This window comes from Nycticebus coucang, chromosome 8 (assembly GCF_027406575.1).
Source record: "Nycticebus coucang isolate mNycCou1 chromosome 8, mNycCou1.pri, whole genome shotgun sequence".
In the NCBI taxonomy this organism is placed as follows: domain Eukaryota; kingdom Metazoa; phylum Chordata; class Mammalia; order Primates; family Lorisidae; genus Nycticebus; species Nycticebus coucang.
Genome location: NC_069787.1, coordinates 31,146,142 through 31,160,517, shown reverse-complemented (window position 1 = coordinate 31,160,517; position 14,376 = coordinate 31,146,142). Strand labels below are relative to the sequence as shown.

Below are 14,376 nucleotides of genomic sequence, written 5' to 3'. Positions count from 1 at the left end.
AGAATCGCTTAAGCCCAGGAGTTGGAGGTTGCTGTGAGCTGTGTGAGGCCACAGCACTCTACCGAGGGCAATAAAGTGAGACTCTGTCTCTAAAACAAACAAACAAAAAAAAAAAAAAAAAAAAAAAAGCAATGGAGACAATGGGCAGCCTTGCATGGTTCCTGATCTGACTGGAAATGATTCCAATTTAACTCCATTCAAAATGATATTGGCTGTAGGTCTGCTGTATATGGTCTCTATCAGTTTAAGAAATGTCCCTTCTATACCGATTTTCTTAACTATTCTGATCATGAAGGGATGCTGGATATTATCAAAAGCTTTTTCTACATTGATTGAGACAATCATATAGTCTTTGCTTTTAATTTGTTTATGTGCTGGATTACATTTATAGATTAACGTATATTGAACCAGCCTTGAGACCCTGGGATAAAACCGACTTGGTCATGATGTATAATTTGTTGGATGTGTTGCTGGATTCTGTTTGTTAGGATCTTGTTGAATATTTTTTGCATCTATAGTCATTAGTGATATCAGTTTATAATTTCCTTTTCTTGTTGGGTCTTTTCCTGGTTTGGGGATCAGGGTGATGTTTGCTTCATAGAACGTGTTAGGTAGTCTTCCTTCTTTTTCTACCTTTTGGAACAGGTTGAGTAATATAGGTACTAATTCCTCTTTAAAAGATTGGTAGAATTCTGACGTGAAACCATCTGGTCCTGGGCTTTTCTTTTTAGGGAGGTTTTGTATGGTTGATGCTATTTCCGAACTTGATATGGGCCTGTTCAACATTTCCACTTAATTCTGGCTAAGTCTTGAAAGGTGAAGTGCTTCCAAATATCGGTAAATTTCCTTCAGATTTTCATATTTCTGAGAATACAGTTTCTTGTAATATTCATTGACGATTTTTTGGATTTCTCAGGAATCTGTTATTTCGCCTTTGTCATTTCTGATTGATGAGATTGGAGATTTTACTCTTTTTTTCCTGATTAGGTTGGCCAAAGGTTTATCTATTTTATTGACCTTTTCGAAAAACCAGCTTTTTGATTTATTGATCTGTTGTATTATTGTTTTCTTTTCAATTTCATTTAATTCTGCTCTAATTTTGGTTATTTCTTTTCTTCTACTGTGTTTGGGGTTGGAATGTTCTTCTTTTTCCAGCTGCTTGAGATGTCCCATTAAGTTGTTAACTTCCTCTCTTTCCGTTCTCTTGAGGAAGGCTTGCAGTGCTATAAATTTCCCTCTTAGAACTGCCTTTGGGGTGTCCCAGAGGTTCTGATAGTTCGTGTCTTCATTGTTATTTTGTTCCAAAAATTTGGCGATTTCATTCTTAATCTCATCTCTGACCCAGCTGTCATTCAGCATAAGGTTATTTAACTTCCATGTTTTTGTATGAGTATGCAGATTCCTGTTGTTACTCAGCTCAACTTTTATTCCATGGTGGTCCGAGAAGATGCATGGAATAATTTCTATTCCTTTAAATTTACTGAGGTTAGACTTGTGACCTAAAATGTGATCGATTTTGGAGTAAGTTCCGTGGGCTGATGAGAAGTATGTGTATGCAGTTTTCTTGGGATGAAATGTTCTGTAGATGTCTGCTAAATCCAAATGCTGGATTGTTAGGTTTAAATCTAGGATTTCTTTGCTCAGCTTCTTGTTGGAGGATCCATCCAACACTGCCAAAAGCGTGTTGAAATCTCCGACAATTATGGAGCTGGAGGAAATCAAGTTGTTCATGTCTCTTAGAGTTTCTCTTATAAATTGAGGTGCATTCTGGTTGGGTACATAGATATTAATAATTGAGATCTCATCATATTGAGTATTACCCTTAACAAATATGAAGTGACCATTCTTGTCCTTCTTTACTTTTGTTGGTTTAAAGCCTATTGTATCTGCAAATAAAATTGCAACACCTGCTTTTTTCTGATTACCATTTGCCTGAAATATGGATGACCATCCTTTCACCCTGAGTCTGTATTTGTCTTTTAAGTTAAGATGTGACTCTTGTATGCCACAGATATCTGGCTTGAGTTTTGGTATCCAGTCAACTAACCTATGCCTCTTTAGAGGACAGTGTAAGCCATTCACATTAATGGAGAATATTGATAAGTCTGGTGAAGTTTTGGGTATCGAGTTTTTCAGAAGTCCATTGGGCATTTTTATTCCTTTCACCAGTGTGGAAATTGGAGTTTGATCCGAAGTTTCTGAGTGAGTTTACTTTTGTGGTGTAGGACTGGGTTGGTCATTATGCAGGATAGGTCTGAGAATATCCTGGAGAGCTGGTTTGGTTATGGCAAATTTCTTGAACATATGAATGTCATTAAAGTATTTAATTTCTCCATCATAAATGAAACTCAGTTTAGCTGGATACAAAATCCGAGGTTGAAAGTTATTTTCCTTTAGGAGGTTAAAAGTCAGTGACCACCCTCTTCTGGCTTGAAAAGTTTCAGCAGAGAGATCTGTAGGCATTCTAATATTCTTCCCCTTGAAGGTAATGGTTTTCTTTCTCCTAGCAGCTTTGAGGATTTTCTCCTTCATATTAACTTTAGTGAAGTTAATTATGATATGCATGGGAGATGTCTTATTAGGGTTGAGTCGTGCTGGGGTTCTGAAGCTGTCCGCTATCTGAATTTCAGAATCTCTAGGCATGTCTGGAAAATTCTCTTTCATAATTTCATGCAGAAGGGCCTCTGTGCCCATCGAGGCCACTTCATCTGTTTCTGGAACTCCTATGATTCGGATATTCGCCTTCTTCGAATTATCCCAGACCTCTCTGAGAGAATGATCCGTTTTTGCTCTCCATTTCTCTTCCTCTTTGAGAGTTTGGGAGCATTCAAAGGCCTTTATCTTCAATGTCAGAAATCCTTTCTTCTGCTTGCTGCATCTGTTGCTAAGGGATTCTACTGTATTTTTCATATCTTTGAGGGCTGCAAATTCTTGCTTCAATGTGTCTAAGTCTTCGTTGGTTTTGTCTTTGAATTCGTTAAATTCTTGAGACAACTTTTGAATTTCTCCTCGAATTCCTAATTCCACTTTGTTAATCTTGTCTGCAATCCAAATTCTGAATTCGATTTCTGATATCTCAGCCAGTTGTTTATGAATGGGATCTTCAATTGCATCTGCCATATCTTTCCTTGGGGGGGTTGATCTATTCTAGTTATTCATGTTACCAGAGTTTTTCTGCTGATTCCGCCCCGTAGTTGTTTTACTCCCTCTGATTTTTTTCCCCTGGGGCTTTGTTGAGGGCCTGTACAGTGTTGTGGCCTGAGAAACTGGGGCCCTGTCTAGTGTGGTGGGGCTATGTGGTTTTGTCTTGTTTTCAGCTGGTTTCTGTTCCACCCTAGTGAAACAGATACTCTGGATTGAAGTCTCAGCTGTGGATAAATATCAGCAATTAAGTCACCCCAGCCCCCACTGGCAAACAATTGGAAAAGAAAAATCAAACCTTCCTACCACCGTACAACCAGGGCACCACCTGATTTGTCCTCAGGCAATTGGTTCAGTTCAAAAAGTCCAAATGAATTGTTTCAGTCTGCACCTGTCTCACGTGAGAGAGTTTAAGAGATCTCTGGGAACTGGATCGCAGGGTTCTGGTGACTACTCTGGTGTCACTTGCTCCAGTGCTGCGTGGAGTCAGGAGGAGCCACCCAGCCAACAGATCAGTCTGGGAAGGTTGATGCCTCCTTCCCCACCTTGCACCGCTGTCAAACCCAGTCACCGATAGCCCTGCAGTTGGCTGACCCAGTTGCCTATAGTGAATCGGTACTCCAGAAGTTTGCACCTCCCTGAATCACAAGGAAGTCTGCCAGGCCGCTGTGCTCTGCCTCTCTCTAGCAGGAGGAGGTGAGTCCTGACAAGCTCGGGCGCTTGATGAAGGTTGGGGGGTTTTCACTCAGGTCCAGTCTCGCCCCTGATTAATGTTACTGACAGAACAGAACAGAACAGAACAACTCTGCGGTTCCCCTGCAGAAGAGAAGCTGAATTGAGTTCCAAATCATCTTGTCTTTGCTCTTGTATTGTCTATAGGCTGATGATCCCCTGAGGGCCAGGTGCATCTTAGGTTTAGTAAAGCGGACCTCTGGGTCAGCCCCACCCTGGGAGTTTCCCTGGTTTGCAAGTTGGAGTAGCCTCAGGCAAATCCTATACTCAGAGTCTCTGGTTGCCCAGGGAGACAGGGGGTGTGGCTTCAAAATATTTGATAGTAAGCCGTATTGCTAGCAAAAGAGGGCTGCTGTTTTATGGCTCAGGGAACCACTGCTCCGGTGTAGCTCCCTTCCGGCCAACCATCCTCTCTCCTCTCCCGTACCCCAGAATCTGCACCAACCAGCTGCAGCCCAGCTCGGTCTACACCCCTCGAGCAATCGCCCAAGTGTCTGGACCCCTGTGGGATAGGCCTCCAGACCTTGGAGCGAGAGCAGAGGGGAGTGCGGGGAGCGCTGGGAGCCTGGGGTTGCGGGCAGAGAACACACACAGCTTTACACAGTTTTATGCCTGGCCGTATTGTCACCAAAAGATGGCTGTCACACTGTGCTTCAGGGAACTGCCACTCTGGTGCGGTCCCCTCTCTGCCAACCGGGACTGGCCTCCAGACCTCAGTGTGAGCCGTTCATGCATTTTACAAGGGTACATGTCAAATTTACTAAGTGTAGAGTATAAACATTTTCTTTTTTGACATTACGAAAATATCTTTTAATATATTTATTTAACAAATAAAAGGAAAATTATCTAAAAATGAGAAGCACCATTATAGTTTAAAAGAAATGACAATGGGGACCCAATAGAAGCAGATGATCAGTAACTGATCCTATTATATGTCATGAGTCCTTCTAGAAAAAACGGAACAATAAACCTCCCTAATTTGATACTTTCTCTCTTTATGACCCCAGAGATTCTAAAATGCTAAAAAATAGTGTTTTTAAAGAATATGAACGACAAATGTTATTCAGTAGCTTTCGTTTTTAAAATGATTGCCGCGGACTAGCAGCTTCAATGGTAACAGTAGGAAGACTCCTTCAATACTTAACAATGCTACAGTCTGCTCCTAAGTGGTTTTGTGAGCTGTTAAGAGTCCCATGTTTAGTGTTAATACTGCATTGATTTTAAAGGTGTATGCTGGGGGTAGGGGGCAAGAAAAATAGGAAAAACATAAAAGTTATATGAAATAGGTAAAGGATAAAAAGTATATGGTGTCTTTAAAGTCTAAAAATTTAAACTATTGTTTAAAAAACTTCACATAATTCACAGCTATCAGCCTACACAGAAGCAAGTATCTGTGTGGTTTGGGAACTTTTGCTATGGAGTGGTCTTGTCATTGACAAGGTCCCATTCTTTCCTATGGAGTGTAATCCTCCTTGCCCACAAGTCTCTTGAATTTGAGATCTGCCTTTTTGGTGAAAATACTAATCTTGCTGGTTTTTGAGGAGAGGTGGTATTTCTCCAGTCTCTGCAGGTGAGGGGTCCGTGATGTTCTAACCCCTCGCTTCTCCCTTAAGAAAGGATGGCATTAGAGCACCGAATGCCAGTGAAGTGATCTGCACAACCTTCTCATGGCAGCCCTACACAAGTCTTTGCATTTATCATCGCATAATCGAGAAATGGCCTCTAGGTTCTGTGCTTGCTTTGCTAAGAGGAGCATACAAAAAATTCACCTTGTTGTTATCTGCTAAGGAGCAAAGGTCAAAATAGTATTTGGCATAAACACTGGCAGGAACATTAATATTAAACTGAAGTAGCTCCAAAAAATGCTTTTCCATCTCATTCATGTCATCAACTTTAATATCCTTGAGGATCTAGCAGTAGTCCACATTCCATACAGCCTGATAGTCCCAAACCTTGGAGGCAAGAAGAATCGCTCCCAAAACAATTCTTTTCCAGTTAGTAGGACAAATGTCCATCTTAGCTTAAGTTAAAAGCCTTTCTAAGGAAACCAAAGTTACTATTGCACATTCAGCTGTTAGCTCTGTAAATAAATTTGTATTCAGGATTGTGCTTAAAAGTACTCTTCTGGAACCTTCTCTCGTGTGAGTGTATGTGACCTCTCGTTAAAAATATCCAGTGATATATTTACATCTCTGTTCTTTATGTTTTAATATATGGCTAAGGTCACACATTTTACAGTGGTTCTAAGATTAGGCTGGCTGACTGTGCTGTCATCTAGAAATATTGTTGAGCATGAGCCATACTTTTTAGTAAGATGCCCTGGAGATACATGGTTTAAATGGTTGTTCTTCCTCTTTTCTCGCACATCTGTTTCAGATTTGCTCAGGAAAACTGTGCTTGCCCATGGATGGTCAGAGGGATTCGATTCCAAAGCTAAATCTTCAGGCATCTCCTGGTGGCTCATGTGCTGCAGGTGGTGGCTCCACCGCCACCACGTCCCTGGCCACCGCCTCGTAGATCTCAGACTCGTGGTCTGTCTGCGCCGGCCCAGCTGGGGACTGGCATTGGGGACACACAGCAGCTCAGCGTGGTCCCCTGAGGCGCCTCCACTTTCCGCTGCAGCTTGTGGTCTGTGCCCTTGCTCGCCCCCTCACCCAACAATAGCGTAGCCGGCACAGGCAGCCCCAGGCTACACCGGGCTGTGCAGGGGCTGCACCGCGCTCCTGCTCGCAGCCTCACCTGCTGCTCACCCGCCAGCCGTGGCCGCACCCTTGCTGCTGCGCTGCCGCCACTCTCGAGTTGACTTGTCGAGTATAAACATCTTAACACAGTAATTAAGAGAGTAACACAGTAATTAAAAGAGTGCGGTGAAGGCTATGTTAACCAGTTTGTTGTAAGTATTTCAAATGGTATATAAAACCAGCACATTGTACCCCAGAAATGCATTATTGTACACAACTATGATTTAATAATAAAAATCCAAGCAAACAAAGCCAGTTAGGCCTTGTAAGTGACCTTAACCTTGCTTGATTTGCAGACATAAAGAAACTTAATGAGCTGCTTACTGTAAATGCCTACTTTGGAGAAAAATGAAACCTAATAAAAATGGCATTGTACATTGCCATTAAGTCTAACCAACCAGAAGCAACCTACTAACTTATAAAACTTTTCAGCAAGATAAACCAAACAAGGTAACAATATAACCATAATTAATCAAATATTTTCTTTGCTTTACTTCCATGTTTGTCCTACAAAACTCTACCCCTGTGTTCCTTCCATGGAGCTGGGAAACACTTCCAGTGTGGAGACACCCAGTTTGTGAATCACTGGTTGTTCAAATAAAACTAAAAATGTTATGGTGTCTCAGTTTATGTTTTAATGGCTGAATGTCTCTGATATATGCATGTATACAAGAGAAAAAGAGAATAATCTGCTTTGTATTTAAATATACTTTACATATACAATAACTAAAAAATAAGATAGCATATATTAATTCCAAAACATATTTAAAACTTAAAGCACATCCATACACCTGATAATGAAAGTATGACATGTGGTTTTACTTCTCTGGCTTCAAATTCTAAAGACTTTGAAGTATATATACCACAGAACTAAAAGAGCTAGGCTCTTCTTAAATTTATTCGAAATGACACTGTTATTCTATCAAACCTGGATTTAATCCTCCTTTTATTCAATGTGTTGGGTGTGTGTGTGTGTGTGTGTGTGTGATTTGAGCAAAGAATCACTGCCAGCTATGTAATCACTTACACCTTCCATCAATTTCAAAATAGCACATACAGTAACATTGATTATCAATAAACCTCTTTCAGAAACTCCCATTTCTATAGCTGTTCATTTACTCTAAGATTTAGAAATCATTTAGAAACACTAAAAACAACACAAACTAAGACAAACTAAGTTTTCATTGTGCTTTGGAAAGGTTTGCCTAGCTGATATTTCAAACAATGTTTTGGGTTGTTATTTGCATGTCTACATTTCAGGTGAGGCAATAGAAGTTTAAAGAGTGTATTCAAATGACTAATAAATATATGAAAAGGTACTCAACCTAAGTCACGACAGAAAGGCTACACATACCTACATGAATAACTAAAATTAAAAAGACTGACCAATGAAGGTCAAGTTAAGTGAAAAACAGAAAACATAAAAGAGTGATGAATCACAATATACAATGCCATTTTTATTAAGTTTTCTTTTGAGAAGAGAGCAGAGTAGGAGACAGATTAGGGGATACACCTTAGGAGACTTTAAGGGTGCTGGTCGTGCCCCATTTCTTCATCTGACTAGAGGTTTCATTAGTGTGTTCACTTTGTAATAATTCATCAAGCTGTATACTTAAAAATTATATACTATTTCGTGTGTACATTATAAAATTAAAATTCAATAAATAAAAGTTCATTAAATTTTCAAAAGTGATACTGTCATACAAAATTATAGCCCCTGTAAATCAGAAGAGAGTGTGTGTGAGGGCACACGTGTTTCAACTCACGTTCTACTCTGAGGTAAGCACCGCTATCATCACCACTTATAAATGAGGAAACTGAGGTACACAGAAATAAATAACATGCCTGAGATCATCTCACAACCAATAAGTAGTAAAGATAGGATTAGAACCAGCCACTCCAGCCCCACTAAGAATCCTTTCCACTTTTCAATTATTCTGTGGCATGTAGGTAGCACATTTCTTTATGGGTATTTGAAGGGTTTTGGAATTATGACCCTAAGTTGGATCTAAATCAGGAAGCACAGTCAAATCAAGTGAGGTATCTTCAAGAATGCCAACCATTTATTACTACCTTTCAAAATCAGGGCTTCAGGAGATGGGTGCAGTGGCTCACACCTACAATCTCAGCACTTTGGGAGGGCCATGAGGCAGGATTACTTGAGGCCTGCCTGGGCAACCTAGCTAGACCCCATCTCTACAAAAAATTAAAAAGAAATTAGATGGGCTTGGTGGCATATGCCTGTAGTCCCAGCTACTCAGGAGGCTGAGGCAGGAGGATCCCTAGAACCCAGGAGTTCAAGGATGCAGTGAGATGTGACCACAAGGTAACATAAGGAGATTCTTTTTCTAAAATAAATAAATAAATAATATGGCCCCCAGAGAGCAAAAGATTGGTTTAACTTAGACAAACAGAATTGGGGCTACTGTGCAGATTCATGCCAACTGTCTTTTCCTTGTTATTTACTTACATAAAATATTTTACATATTCCAGATGTTGGTCTACTCATTTTCTACACCTTTGAAATTCTAAGTTCAAAATTAAAAATAGAAGCTAAAACATAATTTAGGAAATCAAAGAGCCAACAATGACATTCCATAGAGTGTTCTTCTTTTAAATGTGCTCAAATGCTTAGCAGACAACCAATTCTTCTTTTATTTCCTGTTTTATATTGTTTTAATTCCCTATGATTTAAAGAATGCTGGTGTCTAGAATTCTTTAAATCAAATGATGAAGACCACCAGCAGGACAAATGCTATTGTTTCTCTCTCATCTCAAGCTCAGCTGGAAAATAAGAGAAATTATAAAATATTTAATGGTACACTTCACATAAATCCAGTTTAGTAAGCGAGTTATCTTGAAAAGCCTCTTGTTTTAGACAGTTTGGTAGAGGAACTTCATTGCATACATACTACAAACAAATATGCAACAAATTAGTTATAAAGATACTTCCATTAGGTGAGTGAAAAATCAGCATTTGCACTAATAGTTAAGCAAAATAAATACAAGTTTCAGCTCCAGGGCTGATAATATGAGTGGAAATATGTGTCAACTGATAATACTTTTACTGAATAATGCATTTATTACCTGATCAACAGAATTATCTTGTACGCTGACAAATATGTAGTTGTATCAGCTGATTTAAGTTCAATAGGTCTTTTGTAATTTTGACTTTCATTGTATTTGACTGACTAATCCTTGTATCTAACAAGAAAACAATAGCTTTGAAATAATTAGCTCTGGGTTCTTAAGGATTTCTACCTCTGGGCAGGTGAACAGGGTTCTACTTGAAAAAATTACCGTCTCCTTGCAAGATCAGATCAACTCATTTATACTATTTTTTAGAATCTCCTCTCTAAAATTTATAAAATGATACCAGGATTGAAAATACCCATTACATTTCTACGCTTCTGAACCAGTTTTAAAATTTCAAGATTTGGAAAATGTACTGTGAGATGAGCTGTGCATTCATTTTCCTGATATAGCACAAGAAAAATAAAATAACTCCCACATACCTTTATCTATACAAGATGACAGCTAATCTCAAAAAAGTTGAAATAATCCAAGCATTTGAAAATATTCCATAGGGTAAAGTAAAAATTTTTAAAGAGAATCTTTTTTAAAAATATAGCTCTGCCAGTGATTTTTCTTCCCTCCTTCCCCATCCTGTACTTTTACAAAATTAAAATTCAAGATCACTAAGAAAGGATGTTTCGGGCGGTGCCTGTGGCTCAGTCGGTAACGCGCCGGCTCCATATACTGAGGGTGGCGGGTTCAAATCCGGCCCCGGCCAAACTGCAACCAAAAAATAGCCAGGCGTTGTGGCGAGCGCCTGTAGTCCCAGCTACTCGGGAGGCTGAGGCAAGAGAATCGCTTAAGCCCAGGAGTTGGAGGTTGCTGTGAGCTGTGTGAGGCCACGGCACTCTACTGAGGGCCATAAAGTGAGACTCTGTCTCTACAAAGAAAAAAAAAAGAAAGAAAGAAAGGATGTTTCATAGAAAACCCAGTGAGGGTCCTGATAGATTTAATCCCTCAATGACTGTCTATTATTATTAGCACTGAATTTCAGTAGATGCTAGAAGTTCACAGTATTTTATTACAATCGTCGAGGTTCTCTGGGTACTTTGTGGTTTAGACAGCTTAAAGAGCTGTGTGTTATGTCCATGGTATTTACAGATTTCAATTGGTTTGGGAACCTCTGGGAGGAAAATGATTCTGCCCTGGGAAAGGAATGAGAATAAGTAATAAATGAATTAATAAATGAGTAGGGATTCATTCATAATGTTTCTACCTAACCAATGAAAACAAAGTGCTTTTGTAAACACAAAAATTTTTAATTCTGCAAATGCTTTCTTCATTGCTGAGTGCCTTTGAACTTCAATAGTTTTGTTATTCCTGAATAGTAGTGGAGAACTGACAATATTTTACCACCATTTATTTTGTGTATCAGAAAAAAAGTTATCAAAAACATAAAGTCACCAACTATCTAAGTCATAAGTAAAATGGATAAGGATACTACTAATCTAAGATAAAATATTATGCATGAAAAACAAAATAGGCTATTACTATGTACTTTATGGGAAGTTTCCATATTAAGTTCATACCATATAGCTTCAAAAACAAATCTAGAGTTTTTTCATTCATGTTGTTCTTAGCGATAGGTAATTCAGATTCCTCATGTCTTCGGATATTTTATTAACCAACAGAATTTATTAGATACTCTAATAATACTTAGCTAATGATTTTCAAATAAGTTTAATATCAAATGGTTGTAGCATATGCCTAGCTCGCAGGTCTATTAAAAGAATTAAATAAAAACTTGTATGTTGGATATTCAAAATATTTTGGTCTTTCTATGTAACAAACATCCACCTAAAACATATAATGTTATTATAGACAACTGAGTATCTCAGTTCAAACAAAGCACACTGGTATTTAACTTGGTTACTATTATTAAATGAATTGATTAAATATTTATTAAATGGGAGGCGGAGCAAGATGGCAGCCGAGTAACAGCTTCCTTGCATCTGGGCACCGTGAGTCTGGGGAGATAGGACTCCAGGCATCTCTGGCTGCTGGGAACTGCCTATCATCACTCCTATGAAAATACAGGGAGTCAGCGAGAGACTTCTGGACCCCAAGAGGAGGACTAAAACAGTGGAAAGCCGGCAAGTGGTCGCGTGTGTTCAATCCGTCTAAACCCGCCCACAACTGTAAGTTCAGTAGCAGTGAGACTGCAAACCAGAAAGGCCTTACCTGTGAACTGTTTTGATGTCCTTGGACTTGGCACTGAGTTGAACTGCCTTGGGGAAGGCCTGAGCGGGAGTGCGGAGAACTTTGGCCGTTGTCTAGGGCCCCAGTCTGAGCCGCTGAGCCAGACGGAGCTGATAGTGTTTGGTGGTGGGTCACACGGATCCATTGTCAGTGATCTGCCCCGGCAAGCTCCGCCCTCAGGGTCGCAGAGCTAGAAACGGGTGGGAGCTGGTAACCCAGCAACCAAGTAGCCTAAGGGTGGGGTCTGAGCCGCCTTGCAGCCCTAACCCTCAGGGGCAGAGTGAGATCGGTTTTGGCACACTGAGTAAGTGCATAGCCACTTCAGCAGCGATTCCAGCGAGAAAGCTGGGAAAGCTTCTGCTCAGCAAGTTTACAAGTTCAAAGTGCCTTTTAAGTAGGCTGAAGAGAGATTTAGGGTGTCTACCTGCTGGGGTTTGAGAAATCAGCAGCCTCCAGTCGTATCTGAACTGTGACTAACATCTCATACCCCAGAAGACCACGTGTTGCCCAGACAATATTCAATAACATATACAAACTGCTTTGTTTTTGGTTGTGTATTTTTTTCTTCTTTTTTTTTTTTGGTTTGCTTGTTTTTTTTGTTTATTTTGACGTTGCTGATGTTCTTTTGTTTTTTTAATTTCAATCTTTTCCACACAGATCCCTTTTTCTTTCTCAATTTTCCTAGTTTAATTATAATTTCCCATTGCTGCCTTTTTTAATAACTTCAACTTCATTTTTGCTAGTGTTTCTACCGATATAATTTGGTTTTTCACCCAATTTTATCCCCGTAAAGTTTTCTGTTTGCTTCTTTTGGTTTGATTTATAGCATTTTTGTCTTTCCTCTCTACTTGGTGGAGGTGGGGTACTGTGTCTGATCAGGTTAGCAAAGAGCTGCTGACCTCAAGGGAACCACGCAACTGGGCACCCCCAGAAGGTGGGGTTTTTTTAAGGTTGTGTCAAAGTACCCTACTGTACACCTATATTGCCCTGTCTCCCTCTTTCTGTGCCTCTCTTCTTTTTGTCAATATTCCTTATACCCACCCCCTCTCCTTTCTCTATCTTTCTTTTTTTCTTATCACTCGGTCCTCCTTTCTTTCATCCCCTTTTTTTGCTCTTCAACCTTCTCACCCTTCTGGTCCTATAACCCTTAGTCCACAGGCATAAGAACTTAAAGAGCAAGAGGAAGTGAAAGGAAAATTAGGGCAAGGAAACAGATAAAAGAAATTACTCATGAGGAAGAATCAGCAGAAAACTCCAGGCAACATGAAGAACCAGTCTAGAACAACACCACCAAGGGACCATGAGGTAGCTACTGCAGATGATTCCACCAGTATAGAAATGTTAGGAATGACAGAAAGGGAATTTAGAATACACATGTTGAAAACAATGAAAGAAATGATGGAAACAATGAAGGAAATTGCTAATAAAGTGGAAAATAACCAAAAGGAAATCCAAAAACAGAATCAAATAAGAGATGAACGATATGAAGAATATAAAAAGGATATAGCAGACCTGAAGGAACTGAAACAGTCAATTAGGGAACTTAAAGATACAATGGAAAGTATCAGCAACAGGTTAGACCATGCAGAAGAAAGAATTTCAGAGGTAGAAGACAAAGTTCTTGAGATAACTCAGACAGTAAAAGAGGCAGAAAAGAGAGAGAAAGCAGAACGTTCACTGTCAGAATTATGGGACTTTATGAAGCGTTCCAACATACGAGTTATAGGAATTCCAGAAGGGGAAGAAGAATGCCCCAGAGGAATGGAAGCCATACTAGAGAATATTATAAAAGAAAATTTCCCAAACATCACCAAACAGTCTGACACAGTGCTTTCACAGGGATATCGGACCCCAGGTCGCCTCAACTCTAACCGAGCTTCTCCAAGACACATTGTGATGAACCTGTCCAAAGTCAAGACAAAAGAAAAGATTCTGCAAGCTGCCAGGAGTAAGGGCCAGTTGACCTACAGGGGAAAATCCATCAGAGTTACCGCAGACTTCTCTAATGAAACTTTCCAAGCAAGAAGACAATGGTCATCTACCTTTAATCTACTTAAACAGAACAATTTTCAGCCCAGAATTCTGTACCCTGCTAAGCTAAGCTTCAGAATTGACGGAGAAATCAAATCATTTACGGATATACAAACATTGAGGAAATTCGCCACAACAAGACCAGCTCTACAGGAAATACTTCAACCTGTTCTGCACACTGACCACCACAATGGATCAGCAGCAAAGTAAGAACTCAGAAATCAAAGGACAAAACCTAACCTCCACACTGATGCAAAAGATAAAATTAAGCAATGGACTCTCACCAAATAAGACGAATAGAATACTACCACACTTATCAATTATCTCAATAAATGTTAATGGCTTGAATTCCCCACTGAAGAGACATAGATTGGCTGACTGGATTAAAAAACACAAGCCATCCATTTGCTGTCTGCAAGAAATACACCTGGCCTCAAAAGACAAATTAAAGCTCCGA

General features: G+C 39.6%; 1 protein-coding gene and 1 pseudogene across 1 annotated transcript in view; both read right to left on the bottom strand.

Moving 5' to 3' along the window:
- Positions 1-14,376, bottom strand: part of SUCLG2 (succinate-CoA ligase GDP-forming subunit beta) — a 305,540-nt gene that overhangs the window by 103,595 nt on the left and 187,569 nt on the right. The window lies entirely within an intron of this gene.
- LOC128591653 (cyclin-Y-like protein 1) lies at positions 5,453-6,533 on the bottom strand (annotated as a pseudogene).